This window comes from Leopardus geoffroyi, chromosome A2 (genome assembly GCF_018350155.1).
Source record: "Leopardus geoffroyi isolate Oge1 chromosome A2, O.geoffroyi_Oge1_pat1.0, whole genome shotgun sequence".
In the NCBI taxonomy this organism is placed as follows: Eukaryota; Metazoa; Chordata; class Mammalia; order Carnivora; family Felidae; genus Leopardus; species Leopardus geoffroyi.
In genome coordinates, this window is record NC_059331.1 from 27,448,256 (window position 1) to 27,462,135 (window position 13,880).

The 13,880-nt window shown below is 41.8% G+C and overlaps 1 long non-coding RNA gene across 1 annotated transcript in view; it reads left to right on the forward strand.

Moving 5' to 3' along the window:
• Positions 1-922: 922 nt before the first annotated feature.
• Positions 923-13,880, forward strand: part of LOC123607518 — a 93,434-nt gene continuing 80,476 nt past the window's right edge. Inside the window, exon 1 of the long non-coding RNA XR_006716770.1 lies at positions 923-1,083. This is a non-coding gene — a long non-coding RNA (uncharacterized LOC123607518). The remainder of the gene's footprint in view (positions 1,084-13,880) is intronic.

Genomic DNA, 13,880 nt, shown 5'->3' on the forward strand with positions numbered 1-13,880 from the left:
GACAGACTGGAACAGGCAGGAGATTGAGTAGCAGAAGGGAAGCCATTGGGGTATATCTGCACCATGCTGGTCGTGATCTAAGTTCCCTGGAGATAGGTGGATTGACTCATGGGTTCCCTGGCCCAGTGGACAGTGGAGAAATTCCACACAAGAAATCTAAGTACCGTTCCCAGAGAGGCAGTGAAGAGGCTAGTCAGAAAAGGCAAGGGTGACTACTGAAGGGACAGCAACCAGCCCTTACTCTGAGATTCTCCAGTGCCATTCTGTACATATTCTCCAAACCAGGTTAACTGGGACAAAAGGCAGAATGCTTTTCACTGCTGTCATCCCCTAGAGAAGAAGGTAAGGATGTTCCATGGGGCCTGAGCTTCCCATTCTGAATCTTCTGTCCAGAACAGTGTTCAAAAGGGGGATCAAAATTTCCACACATTCCGTATTACCCCCTCAAGCTCTGCACGACTGAAATCTGTTGTCAATTTCTTCCTTCCTTCCTTCCCTCCTTCCTTCCCTCCCATTTTCCCTCCTTCCTTCCTTGAGAGGGGGAGGGGCAGAGAGAGAGAGAGAGAGAGAGAGAGAGAGAGAGAGAGAGATAATGAATCCCAAGAAGGCTCCATGATGTTTGTGTAGAGCCTGACTTGGGACTCCATCTCATGAACTGTGAGATCATGACCTGAGCTGAAATCAAGAGTCAGATGCTTAACCGACTGAGCCACCCAGGTGCCCCTGCTGTCAATTTCTTTCTATCTAACCTCAACCTCTTCAGCTATGGAGTAAAAACTTTTTAATAAAACAGGATCTATAGGGCAGGGTTGGGTGAGGGGAAGGAATCCTGTATTTACAGCCCAAAGGCCTGCCTGTCTTCTGAACCTGTTTTCTGGGATTTGAAATGGGAATGGCCATTTCCTGTGCTACCTTGCAGGAAGGAGGAGGGAATGAGTCCTCTTGAAAATTCTTGGCCAGCTGTGAATGTGATGTGTCTGCGAAAGGGAACTTAATCAATATTCAAGAACAACAGGAGGCAAGGTTGTGTTTCATTAAATGACTGATCATGGAAAACAGTGGAGGGATGAAGCAGCAATCTAGGTAAGTGTCATATACCTAAAGATTAAATTTCAAGAAATTGTTATGGATTCAAGAAAATACTGGAAAGCAGAAGAGGGGAGGAACAAAAGAAGAAATTAATTTGGGGTAAAGAATCTAGGAGATCACATAACATCCATTCATGTATTTGTTTATTCACTGAATAGACAGAACCTGCTACTTGACAGACATAAAATCAGGAAAGACAGGAGATGAATAAAGTCCAACCTCCTTTCTAAAGTCCTAAAAATTGAGGAGGAAAGTTGGGAGTTAAGTCCCTAAGGAATATTTTTAGGATTTGTTAAAAATAGAGGCAGCGGTCTTGATTTCTTTTTCAAGAAAGAGGAAAAAAAAAAAAAAGAGGTGATATAAAATATTGAGATACCTAACGCCTTGGCTTTTCTGTCTGTGGACCTGTGATGAAAACCTGAGTTTCTTCCCCAGAGAAGGATACATGAGGGAACCTCTTTCATTCTCTAGGAGTTGCTAAGTTTGCAGGAAGTTAGGGGGAAGTTGGTTCTAGGGTAGAGGCCCTCCCTAAGGAATGTGGTGAAAACCTCAAGATAAGGCAACCTGGCTATGTGTGCCTGCACGATGTTCCTCACGACTCTAACCTAGACCGCCCATTTGGACTGTATGTTATCATATATGGGAGCTACGCTCCTGCTGCGCTCAGAGCTCAGCCTTTTGGATCTTAGCCGGCTGAGCCCATGATGACACAAAGAAAACTGCTTCCAGGAAAGAAAAGCCTTGGTGTTCTGACTCTGTGTGTGTGAGACTCACTGCTACAGTGGGGTCCAGAGCCAGAGAGCCAAGAAAGAATTCTTGAGGCATCTTTGGTGCAAAAAGGTGATTTTATTAAAGCCAGAGGACAGGACTGTGGGCAGAAAGAGCCTCCCCTGGATTGTGAGGAGTGACCACTGTACACTTGGGAATTAAAGGTAAAGGCAAGGGGAAGTTTCCAAAAGGGACTGTCATATGCTAAAGAAGACTCACCAGATACTGGAGGCCTAGCTGTAGTCAAGCTAAGGTGGTTTTTCTAGCAAATCAACATTAAGACAGTAGGGAGTTCCTGGAGAAACATTTTACTCTGCCTGCCTCAAGTATTTGTCAATGGGCTGCAGGTTATAAGGAAATTTAATTTGACCATGTCCTCATGCCTTTGTTTCCCTCATCAATCCCAGCTATAGAGGCAGAATGAAAATTTGAATAATAAATTGTCCATTTTTACATCTTTGAAGCTAAACAAAAGTGTCCTAACCTTTAAAATCAACTGCAATGTTAACACCCATAGCACAGTGGCAAATGTATAACGTATACATTAGTGGATTTCTTTAATTAAGAAATAAGCACTTTCCAAGTTTGGACCTAATGTATCTTGATCAATCTTAAGAAAGCAATTAGAACCTCAAGCTAGTCTTCTGCAGGTCCCATTCTGTCTAGTAGAGAAGACTCAACTAAGAGAAATGATTTTAATTTCCCTGTTGTTAAGGAAACATTTAGGGTCATTATGTACTTATCAGAAACAGTTAACAATGGACAATCACTGCAATTGTTCAGCCACTTCCTGAGAATGAATCCAATTGTCTCTATAATACCTTTGACCATGTCATTTTCTAAGAATGGAGATGATTGATTATTCTATTATTTGGCCAACCACAACTATGACAGGCAATGTCATATATGTGCGTTTATAGTCTCTGGTCTAATGAAAAGTGTAATTAAACCAAAAGGGAACTTTCAAAAATGAGTGCTTTGGGACCGATGTAGAAAACTTTTAGGAGTGTGTGTGTGCGCATGTGTGTGTGCATCTGTTTAACCAAAGAGATGTGGACCAGGTAAAGAATCCCTCGACAGTGTTAAACCACACAATAAATTAGAGCGAGCTGTCTTCTGTAGCTTCCTGTGAGTGATAAAAGGGTATTGACAGTAGAATTAAGCCTGTGGGATGTGAATGTGATAACAGAACTCCTTACAGTAAGATGCTTGTTACTGCAACATTTTAAATGGAATGTTTAATTACCTTTGGCTCTCTTCCTTTCCTGATCTCCCTTCCCCTCCCCTTTTGCCCCAGTAGGGAAATATTATAACACAATGAAGAATATTTTAGAGAGGAAGGGGAAAAAATAAAAACCCTTAAAAAAAAACACATTAGCACATCAATGCTCCAAACACAGCAAAGCCCATTATCTTTTTCTATTTAAAATTAGTTTGCCCTCTATATTTGACTATTATTTTATTACAAATAATCACCTTAGTTTGGTGCCTTCTGTGTTCTTCAATCCATTACAACTAAAATCCCAGTTAAGATTTTAAGCAAATGCAAAATTCCATCAACTTGCTGAAAGAGAGTGTGGTCTCATTTAGTAGTAATGAAATTTTATTTTAAGCAACATCATGGATATTCTGATTTGCTAGTTTAGTCACTTTAAGTGGGCAACGGAAGCTCCAGGATGTTAACATCAAGTAAATCAAACATGACAGTTTTTACTATGTCTTACACTGATGTTTAAAGTCACAAAATAACATCCCTTAAATTCTGGCAAAAACAAGTCTCATGAGCACTTTACTCTGTATGGGTAAGACAGCTGACCTTTCAGGGATATTCACTCTCAATATTTAAGCAACTAACATATGACACCGAAATATCCACTGCCATCTCACTATCATCCCCTGCAAATTCCCCTCCAGAGTTTCCTGCAGGTCATAAAGAGGGGCAGTGGTGCTGAAACTCAGTGATGAATTCCATGGGACTCTGAGGCTCACCAACTTTTGGCTATTTCCTCTAGGCATGGTTGTGCAAGTGACAGCAATTCTTCTCTTGACCATGATAGGATTACAATAATTGTTGGGAATCCTATTAATCAAACTCTGTTACTAGCTAAGAGTATTTATGGTCTTTCAGCACTCAGTTGTGCAAGCAAGTTACCCGTTCCCAGCTTCACCAGCCAAGTGGCCAGCCCTTCCCACAAATGAAAATGAAAGATGTGTTTAGGAGGGAAATAAAAGCTATCTCCTGGGATGTTTCAGAGAAGCCACGAAATGCATGAACTTTTGTGACGCACCCTAGAAAGTCTTAGCCTGATGTGGCAGATTCACGGTCTTTTACTCAGAAGTCTCTCTGCTACTGTTGGCGTTTCTAGATAAAATAATAGAAATGAAGGTACTTCATAGTCTATTTGTCTAGACTCTGGACTCAAGTTTTAGATTCAGATAAAAATTCCAAAACTCTTCCTGTTTCTAAAGTTGCTTACCAAAGAATATAATATAGTTTTAAACATGCGATTTGTGTTCCATAATGAGATATTTCTATAAGAGGTATGATGAGGCTGGAGGGTTGAGACCAGGCTTTGCCATTTTGTGACTGTGGATCTCACCTTCTTCCTCCATAATGTAATTCAGTGAGATGCCATGGAAACATGAGGTGACAGTTCATATTAGAGAAGAAAGAGTGGCTGGTGTGCTGAGCTGATAGCCAGGTGGCCTGACTCCACTTTGGCCCTAGAGAGCTTGCACTGGGTCTTGAGAGGCCACTTCATCTCTCTTGACTTCATTTTCTTCATTTCTTCATTTTCTTTCTTTTATTTTTAGTTTGTTTATTTATTTTGAGAGAGAGAGATAGAGTGCATGTGCAGGTGGGGTAGGGGCAGAGAGAGAGAGAGAGAGAGAGAGAGAGAGAGAGAGAATCCCAAGTAGGCTCCACATTAGCAGCAGAGAGCCTGATGCAAGGCTTGAACTCACAAAATGTGAGATCATGACCTGAGCCAAAGTCAAGAGTTGGACCCTTAACCGACTGAGCCACCCAGATGCCCCCAACCTTTATCTTTTTTCTCTGTTTTCAAAGAAGGAGGCTGGGACCAGGTGTCCCTGCTCATCCTATCGCTCTCTGTTACTACTCTTTATCCACCCTGCTCAAAAAGGCAAGTTTCAGAGTCGTTAGTGTTTTCCAGTGGATGGAATGGTGGTGGAGCAGTAAGGTTTTGGAATCAGTTGCATCTGAGTTCAAGCTCGGGCCTCACTACTCTAAGCAATATGGCAGTGAGTAGATACGTAGCATCTCTGTGCCTCTGTTTCCTCATTCATGGAGATCACAATGCCATCTTCTCATAAGGCTGACAAGAAGATGAAACTTAAATTTAAAAAGGCAAAGCACTTAGCTCAGTGCTGGGCACATAGTAAATGCATGTACTGGTTTTTTGTGGCTGCCTTCACAAATGACCACAATCTTAGAGGCTTCAAACAAAGCACATTCATTATCTCACAGTTTTCTAGACTAGAGGTCTGACATGGGTCTCAATGGGCTAGAATCAAGGTATCAGAAGGGCTGTGCTCCCTTTTGAAACCTATCATGGGCTAAGTTGTGTTCCCCAAAATTCGTATGTTGAAGACCTAACCTCTAGGACCTCAGAATGTAATTGTATTTGGAGATACGGTGTTCAAAGATGAGATTATGTTAAAATGAGGCTGCTAGAGTAGGTTCTAATCTAGTGAGGTTGGTGTACTTCTAAAAAGAGGAAATTTGGACATACAGAGAGATGCCAGGGATGCATGTACATAGAAGAAGGCCATGTGAGGACACAGGAAGAAGGCACTATCTGCAAGCCAATGAGACAGGCCACAGGGGAAACCAAACTTGCTGACAACTTGATCTTGGATTTCCAGTCTCCAGAACCGTGATCAAATAAATTACTATTTTTTATGCCACCCAGTCTGTGGAATTTTATTATGGCAGCCTAAGTAAACCAATATGGAACCGCTATGGGAGAATCTATCTTCTTGTCATTTCCAACTTCTAGAAGCCGCCTGTATTCCTTGGCTTGTGGCCCTCTTATGCCATCTTCCAAGCCAGCAACAATGGGTGGATTTCATCTCACACTGTGATACTCTGACCTCCTCTCCTGCCTCCCTCTCCACTTATCAGGATCTTGGTGATCACATTTGGTCCATCTGAATAACCAAGCATAGTTTCCCTATCTTAAGGTCAACTAACTAGCAACCTGAAGTCCGTTTTCAAACTTTATCCCCCCCTGTAATATAATATAACATATTTATAGGTTTGGGGATTAGCCTGTGGGCATTTCTGGGGGACATTATCCTGCCTACCACAATGTTCAGTTAATTTTAGCTGTTGTATGGAATGGAACTTTTGCACCAGCTTAGCTTACTTTACTGATTCCAGCAGTGGAATGGAAATTACTAAAGAATTAAATTTCACTGAGTATAAACTGGAGAATCATGCTCATTCTGTACTTTTCTTTTGCCTCCTTCAATACAGCACAAGATTCTGCTGACATAAGACTCCTGGTGCACAGGATAAGTGATGTTCCAATGTGCTGGAATTTTAGCATTCTGATTCAGCTGATATTTCTAGCAAATTGTTGACCTAGTACTATTTATTTAGGGGTTTTCTGCTCTTGGTAGAGTGACAATTCAAGTCAAGATTTGTCATGCCATTTCTCACACACCTGCTGTTTTTACCTTTAGAAACGGAGGTTTCAGTGTTTATGGGGAGACCAAGGTTGTATGGTTTCCATTGCATGTTTGGCCTCCATGTGTCCAGAGAAACAAAAAGTGCAGATCATAGAAAACTGGATGATTGTACCTTCAGAAGTGTTCCCAGGCACAAAGGACAGAAATCCAACTAACAGTGGCTTAAACTGAAATGGGAATTTGTTAGTTCACATAACTATAAAATCTTGAATGGGTCTGAATCTGAGTTTGGCTAGAAACAGGGACTATGCAATTTTGGGAGGATTAAGAGTCTCTCTACTTCCATTTCTATGCTTTGTTTGCACCTACTTTGCTGTCACTCCAGGGAGAGACCCCTCAGGACTCTGGGCCCTTGTGACTCTGGCCTTGGCTTTGCCTTCCAGCAAGCCAACCCAATGCAGAGACAGCTCTTCCTTCTCCAAAATCCAAGCCAAGTCCTAGGATTGATTATTCTTAGATCAGTTCAGGTCATGAGACCATCTCCAAACCAATCAGTTTGACATGGAGACATAGTACAATGATAGGCCAGGTTAAGGTCAAGGCTACCCTGGAGCCCTAGAGACGGGAGGAGGCTCAGCTCCACCCCAAACTCATGGACAGAGAATGAAGAGAAATGATTCCCAAGGAAAATAAAAATGACATTTCCAGAAAAGCGGTACTGAATATGCAGCATGCAAAAATAACTGATGTCCACCTTGGGTGAGGTTCTTATTGTTACTCTGGAGAAAGGAGCTTGCTATGTCATCTGTCTTACTTGGGCACCAAGAATCCCCTGCTGGACACAGGGCAGGCTCTCCCAGAAATTTATGGATGTTTGGACAAATGACATATAGGAACCAGCAGATATGAAATAAAGTTTATTAATCATTTATAAACAGCCAAAGGATTCAGTTTCTATTCAGAATGAAGCAAGAGGAAGGAGAGAGAATCAGGTGGTTTGGGGAATTTTATTGGTGCTTAAAAGATAGGGTTGGGATACAGGTTTCCTCTAAACACTGGGGTTTGAGTGGAATGAATTTCCCTGCCAGGTCTTGAGGTTCCTCATGGACTTGCCCAGATATGGAGCAAGTCATAAATGAGGAGGAATGGGGTTTGAAAGCTATCAGCAGTCAAACATCAAACATGGGCTTAGACTCTTGATTATACTTTCTTACTCTACTTTGAGGTTAAAAACAAAACAAAACTGGGGCACCTGGGTGGCTCAGTCAGTTGAGCGTTCGGCTTCGGCTCAGGTCATGATCTCACGATTTGTGAGTTCGAGCCCCATGTCGGGCTCTGTGCTGACAGTTCAGAGCCTGGAGCCTGCTTCCAATTCTGTGTCTCCCTCTCTCTCTGCTCCTCTCCCACTCTTGCTCTGTCTCTCTCTCTCTCTCTCAAAAATAAATAAACATTAAAAAATTTTCAAAACAAAACATAGAAGTCAAGAGTTTGAAATCTTGCCTACCTCAAACAAGCCTTGCCTCCCAGCATTTGTTTCTGATCAGTGTTGGAAAGGGAACATGTGAAAAATTTCCAAGCCACCTCCTATTAGCAAGTCTTATAATACACAAAGGAAATGGGTATGATTTGCACATGTGGGTTTCCATTAATGAGCAACAACAATGTATCTTTTCTAAGAGGAAAATGGTTATCATGGAGATAAAACTCTGGTGGCTGCATGCTCAGCATGGTGCTAGGGTTGATATTTACAAAGATAAATAAAGCCTAATATTCCTGTCCACAGGAGCAGGTGAAGTGGTTCATGAGATCAATGCACGACTCCTAAGGGCTGAAGTGTGGATGGGGTCTTGCAGATTAGATACAAGTGGTATAGGAGGTGGTGACATATTATTTCTGACCGAGGTCTTATTGCTATCAGGGGATGTTTTAAAAAAGTGATATTCAACATGATGCTTGACAAACTAGATGCATTTTTATGCTCTAAGACTGGATAGACATACAGAACAGGTTAAAAATAACATCAATTACATGAGTATGCAAAAGAGCAAACCATTGTACTCCACAACCCGATGGAATCTCACAGATGGTACATTGAACAAAAAAGTTCATACAGTATGATTTCATTCATATGTACTTTAATAATAGGCAAAAGTAATCTACCACAATGAATGTAAACAGTTACTTCAGAGTAGAGGTGAGTACTGACTGGGAGGGGGCACAGGGTAGCCTTTGGAAGGTGGGAAAGGGGTTGTAAATTTTCTCATCTTGAGAGGGGTTATAAGGGTGCATATATGTAAACACCCATAAACTTAACATTTAAGATTTATTAGTATATGTGCATTTTACCTAAATGGAAAGAAAAAAAAACACGGCAGAAATAGCCTAACAGTAAAAACCATACTTCTGTGCATGCAGAAGACTGAATAATGGCCCCTGAAAGATGACCATATCATAATCCCTAGAATGTGTAAATATGTTACCTTACATGGTAAGAGAAATTTGACAGATCATGATGATTTTGAGGATCTTGAAGTGGGGAGTTTAGCCTGGATTATCCATGTGGGTCTGGTGTAATCACAAGGGGGCATTATAAGAGGGAACAGGAGAGTCAAAGGCAGAAGAGGGTGATGGGAGAACAGAAGCAGAGGTTGGGGTGATGAGCTCTGAGGATGGAAGAAGGGGCCACGAGGCCAGGAATACTGGTGGTTCCTAGAAGCTTGGGAAAGACAAGGAAACATCCCTAGAACCTCCAGGAGGAATGCTGGCTGCTAAGACTTGATTTTAGCCCACTGAAACGGATTCATTTCAGACTTCTGACCCACAGAACTGTATAATAATAAATTTGTGCTGTTTTAATCCACCAGGCTTATGGTAATTTGTTACAGCAGCTGTAGGAAACTCACACAGTGCGTATTATTTGCCAAGGAGGGAATTACACTCATATGCTATTTCTAATCTTAGTTCATCTTCATAACTGCCCTTTGAGGCTGATATTAACATTTAACCTCATTTTGCAAAGGAGAAAAGTGAGGCTCAGACAAGTGTCTCCCAAACAAAAGAAGTGGAGAAACCATGATTTGGATACAGACTCCAGAGCTCAAGGTCTTCCTAACTCAGTTTTGCCCTTGCCAAGCAGAAGAGGCAGCAGCAGCAAACCTGCAGAGGTCATGGTTTGGAGGACGCAGAGTGCAGCCCATGCCCCAGGAGCAGTCTCATGGCTTTCTTTCTAGTTGGCATGTTCTGCCTGCAGAACAGTCAGTCCAGCCTCCTCCAGGGTCTATGGCCGTGAGGAAGAGGGTGTGGATTTGTCAGGTGCTGTAAAAACTTCGGTGACTGGAGACTTGTTTCAGGACCATGCCAAGCATTTGAAATATTTCACTTGTGTCCACTGGGCATCACATTTCATGAAGATGGTGTGATCTAAGTTCACTAAAAAAATAAGTCTCTCCCTGAATGTCCTGTACTGAGTTGATGCTGTCAGCTGTATTCATGTACACATAAGTATATATGTGTTTGGTTTTACTAGGGAGTTGTACCAAGTTATTGTTCTGTCTCCCCAAATCCTAGGATGCCAACAAACCCATCTTTATTTTGCAAATGTGTAGTCAGAAGACTGTTCAGCTGAACTGTACAGAGAATTACATCAACTAATACAGGAGCCAAACCTGTGATTCTGGTTTCTGGAGCTCCATATTCGATGCTACTGAAAATAGGATATGACTTGCCCAGCTAACTGAAAGCAGTGCTCAGTTTTCTTTAAGCTTTCTGGATGGTTCTGCCAGGTCATACAGTGAATGGCTGTGGTCTCCACTTTGCCCAAAGAAACACACTGGTTAGGACTGAAGGCTTTGCAGGCAATCAGAATGCCAGCTCCATCTCCTACCAGCTGTGTGACCACTGCAGGTCTCTACCTTTCAATACCAGCTGTGTGACCACTGCAGGTCTCTACCTTTCAATATATATCACGTATCTAAAACAGAATGTTTTTATTCTTCCAAACCCAGAAAGAATGTCAGATCTTTCAAGAACTTCAGGGACCATCTAGTCCAGTTTCCACATTTTATAGGTGGAGAAATTTGGCCAAGAGCAGAGGTGAGTGAGTAGGCCAATGGACGAGAGAGAAGTGAGTGGCCATTCCAACTGTATGGATACTGTCAGTGCGAGGTTGGCTGATCATGAAAAAAGCATTACCATCAGAAGCATTTCCGGTATACTATTAAGATCTATGATATGGTAATCATTTGAACAACTATGGTTATTAGTCTTATTTGCAGACACAGTGTTCAATTATGCAGAGCACTCAAGTGCAACAGTCCCATGGAAATTTCTCAGCCATCAGTGCAGAGAGACTATTTTAAATGAATATATTCAGTGGTTTCCTCAGACCTACTTATCATACACAGGAGACCAACTTCCCATAGAAAATCAGTTCACTACAAGGGGAGGCATGGGAGCTTTAAAATACTTCTTATTGCACAGTAGCTAAATAATGTTTTGAATAAATAATCTTACCTTCTTGCCATCTAGGCTGTCCAGAAGGCTGTATGCAAATCTCCAAGTAAGCAGAGGTTAGTTTCTCGGCCTCGTCCTAAGGAACATCCCTATACAAAGAAATCAATACCTCATTATCCATGGAGCCCTCCTGATGCTCACAAGCTGGTTTTATGTATTTATTTGCAATGTGAAGAGAAGCAGGCTTAAAATAAATACTTATAAAAAGACCACAGCACATCACACACATATACACGATTCAATAACTACATCATACGGACATTCTTCTGGAACTCTTAGACTCAAAGTATTCTGTTGGATTTCAAACACCTGTCAGAGTCACCGCTGTCACTATTGGAGAATTTTGCCAAAATTTGCTCAAATTCTCCTTTTTCTGGTTGTGTTTTCTCACACCTTTGCTGCAGACTGTGACTAAGCCAGAGCCACTCTGATGAGTGTTGAATGAAGCCTCTTCCCATTGGGAGTTTGTCAAAGTTTAGGAAGGGTTGACCATAAGAAAAAAAGGACCGGGAGTCCTATCTGGGACTTCAAAGTTGTTTTTTTTTTTCAAAATGATTTTGAACTGGCCTAAGTGGTATTAGAGGGTGATGGATGGGTTGGCCTCTCAATTGAACAAAATGCATTCTACTGATGAATGTGGCTTCAGCGAAAGACCAGGAAGCAAAGCTCTGGATTTGACTTTGTGTCATAGGGTAGAGGGTTTTCAGCTCCCTGGGCCCAAAGTCTGGAATGATAAGCTGTCCAGGCCTGTGCATTCAGCTGAAGAAAAGACTGCAGCCAGACCAGAAAAAGTTAAAAAAAAAAAAAAAAAAAAAAGCCTTTTCTGTAGAATCCTTTAGCCTAGAAAGGATTTCATTCAGCAAAGAGTCCATGAATGGGACCTCTGGGGATACTCCTTAAAATAGATCCAGATATTCACACATGGCCTGTCCTTTGGATAAGCTCACACATAGACTTTAGAACTACCTTTGCCATAAAGATCACATCTTTTTACACCCTCACATGCTCCCCCTGTCAGCCTCTAGCCTTAGTCTGCCCATTGCATTAGGGATTCTTGATGTTTTCTTAGCAAAGACAGAATGGTGATAGGATGTGTCCCATTATGCAGGAGCTTGTCTACCTTAGGAATATATCACTTAGTTTGGATGCATTGGTAGAGCTTTCAGTCCTGGGGAAAACATAGGAATACTTACTATTCTAAGGACATTTTTTTTTTTTTTAGTTCAGTCGTGCAGTTGCTCTGTCCTTTAAGAAGTCCTGTGCTCCAAGTTTGTGTCCCACTTAATGTACAAAGGCAGCTGTGGGAGGGTGAATGAGAAGGCGGTACTGCTGTTAGTTCTTTATTCATTTATCCAATCAGTGTGTGTGTGTGTGTGTGTGTGTGTGTGTGTGTGTACGTGCACACGTGTGTGTGTGTGTATTTTAAGAATAGTGCTTTTTAAATGTTTATGTATTTTTGAGAGAGAGCAGGGGGAGGGGCAGAGAGACAGGGACAGAGAGAATCCCAAGCAGGCTCCACACTGTCAGCGCAGAACCTGATACTGGGCTCAAACTTACAAACTATAAGATCATGACCTGAGCTGAAACCAAGAGTTGGATGCTTAACCAACTGAGCCACCCAGGTACCTCAGTCAGGATATTCTTACTCAGAATTTACTATGTGCCTCTTTGCTAAGTGCTGGGCATATAGAATTAATAACAGAGTTCATTCCTTGCCCTCATGAAGCTTCCTTGCTTTCTAGTGATGGAGACAGAGTAAACACACACAGTACTCCCTGGATGTGATAAGAAGAAGGAATTAAATAAATAAGAGGCTGATGCTGCCAGCGCTGTAGAGGAGCCTCATCAGCTGTGGGCACAGAAGGTCTCTTGGAGGAGGTAGTATTGAAGCTGAGACTTAAACCATGAGAGAAAGCCACCTAATACTGGAATCAGGAAAAGAACATTCTAGACAGAGGAAAATAGAAAATGAAAAGGCACTGGGACAGGAGAGAACTTGATGAAATTGATATTATAAGAAGGAAAAGCTGTCTAGTAAAAGGGGAACCTGGCAAGGAAAGAGGAGAGCAAGTGTCAGAGAGGTGGGCAGAGGCAAGATCCTAGAGAAGCTTATGGGCCAGGGATAGGCATTTGGGTTTTATGTTATGTACAGTGGGAACCATTAAAATATTTTAAGTGGAAAATAATGGGCTCTGGCTGACACCTTTTAGTGAAATGTGATTCATGTGAAGGATAAATTAAAGCATGGAAGCCAGGAGGAGGGGCCGGGAGATTGTCCTCAAAGTCAGACCAGTGTTGATGGTGGTTTGGTCTAGAGCAATGGCAGAGGAGCAAGAATAGAGAAATAGGTAGAAAGATAGAGGGGCATACCGTGAGACTATGAGTCTAGAGATGCACTAAGCAAGGTGATGGACTTGCTGTGGAAGGGATCCCTGAATGTTAACTTAGTGGATGGTACAAAATAGATGCTCAATGAAGGTTTGATCTGAAGTGAATCACATTTAGAGTTTTAGGTTCAAATTCAGTCTTTGCTTCTTATGGATATTTAGGCTCTAGGGGAGAAAAATTAATTTCCCCTCTACTCTTCTGGGTTCTTGGCTGAGAGCCCCCTGCCTTTCCCCATAATGAAAAGACAGATTAACATGAGAAAAAAATTTAGTTGTATACATACCTAAGGTAGCCCCCCAAAGATATAAGACTTAAAGGCAGTCAGACAATGAGGCTTATATACTATCCTGAGCTATATACTATCCTGATCTATGGAAAGGATTAGGGGTCTGGGGCTTTAAAGGGAAGAAGGCAATTCACAGAAAGGTGAGAGGAGATGATGTGAGGTAAACCAAGGTAACCCTGCCATG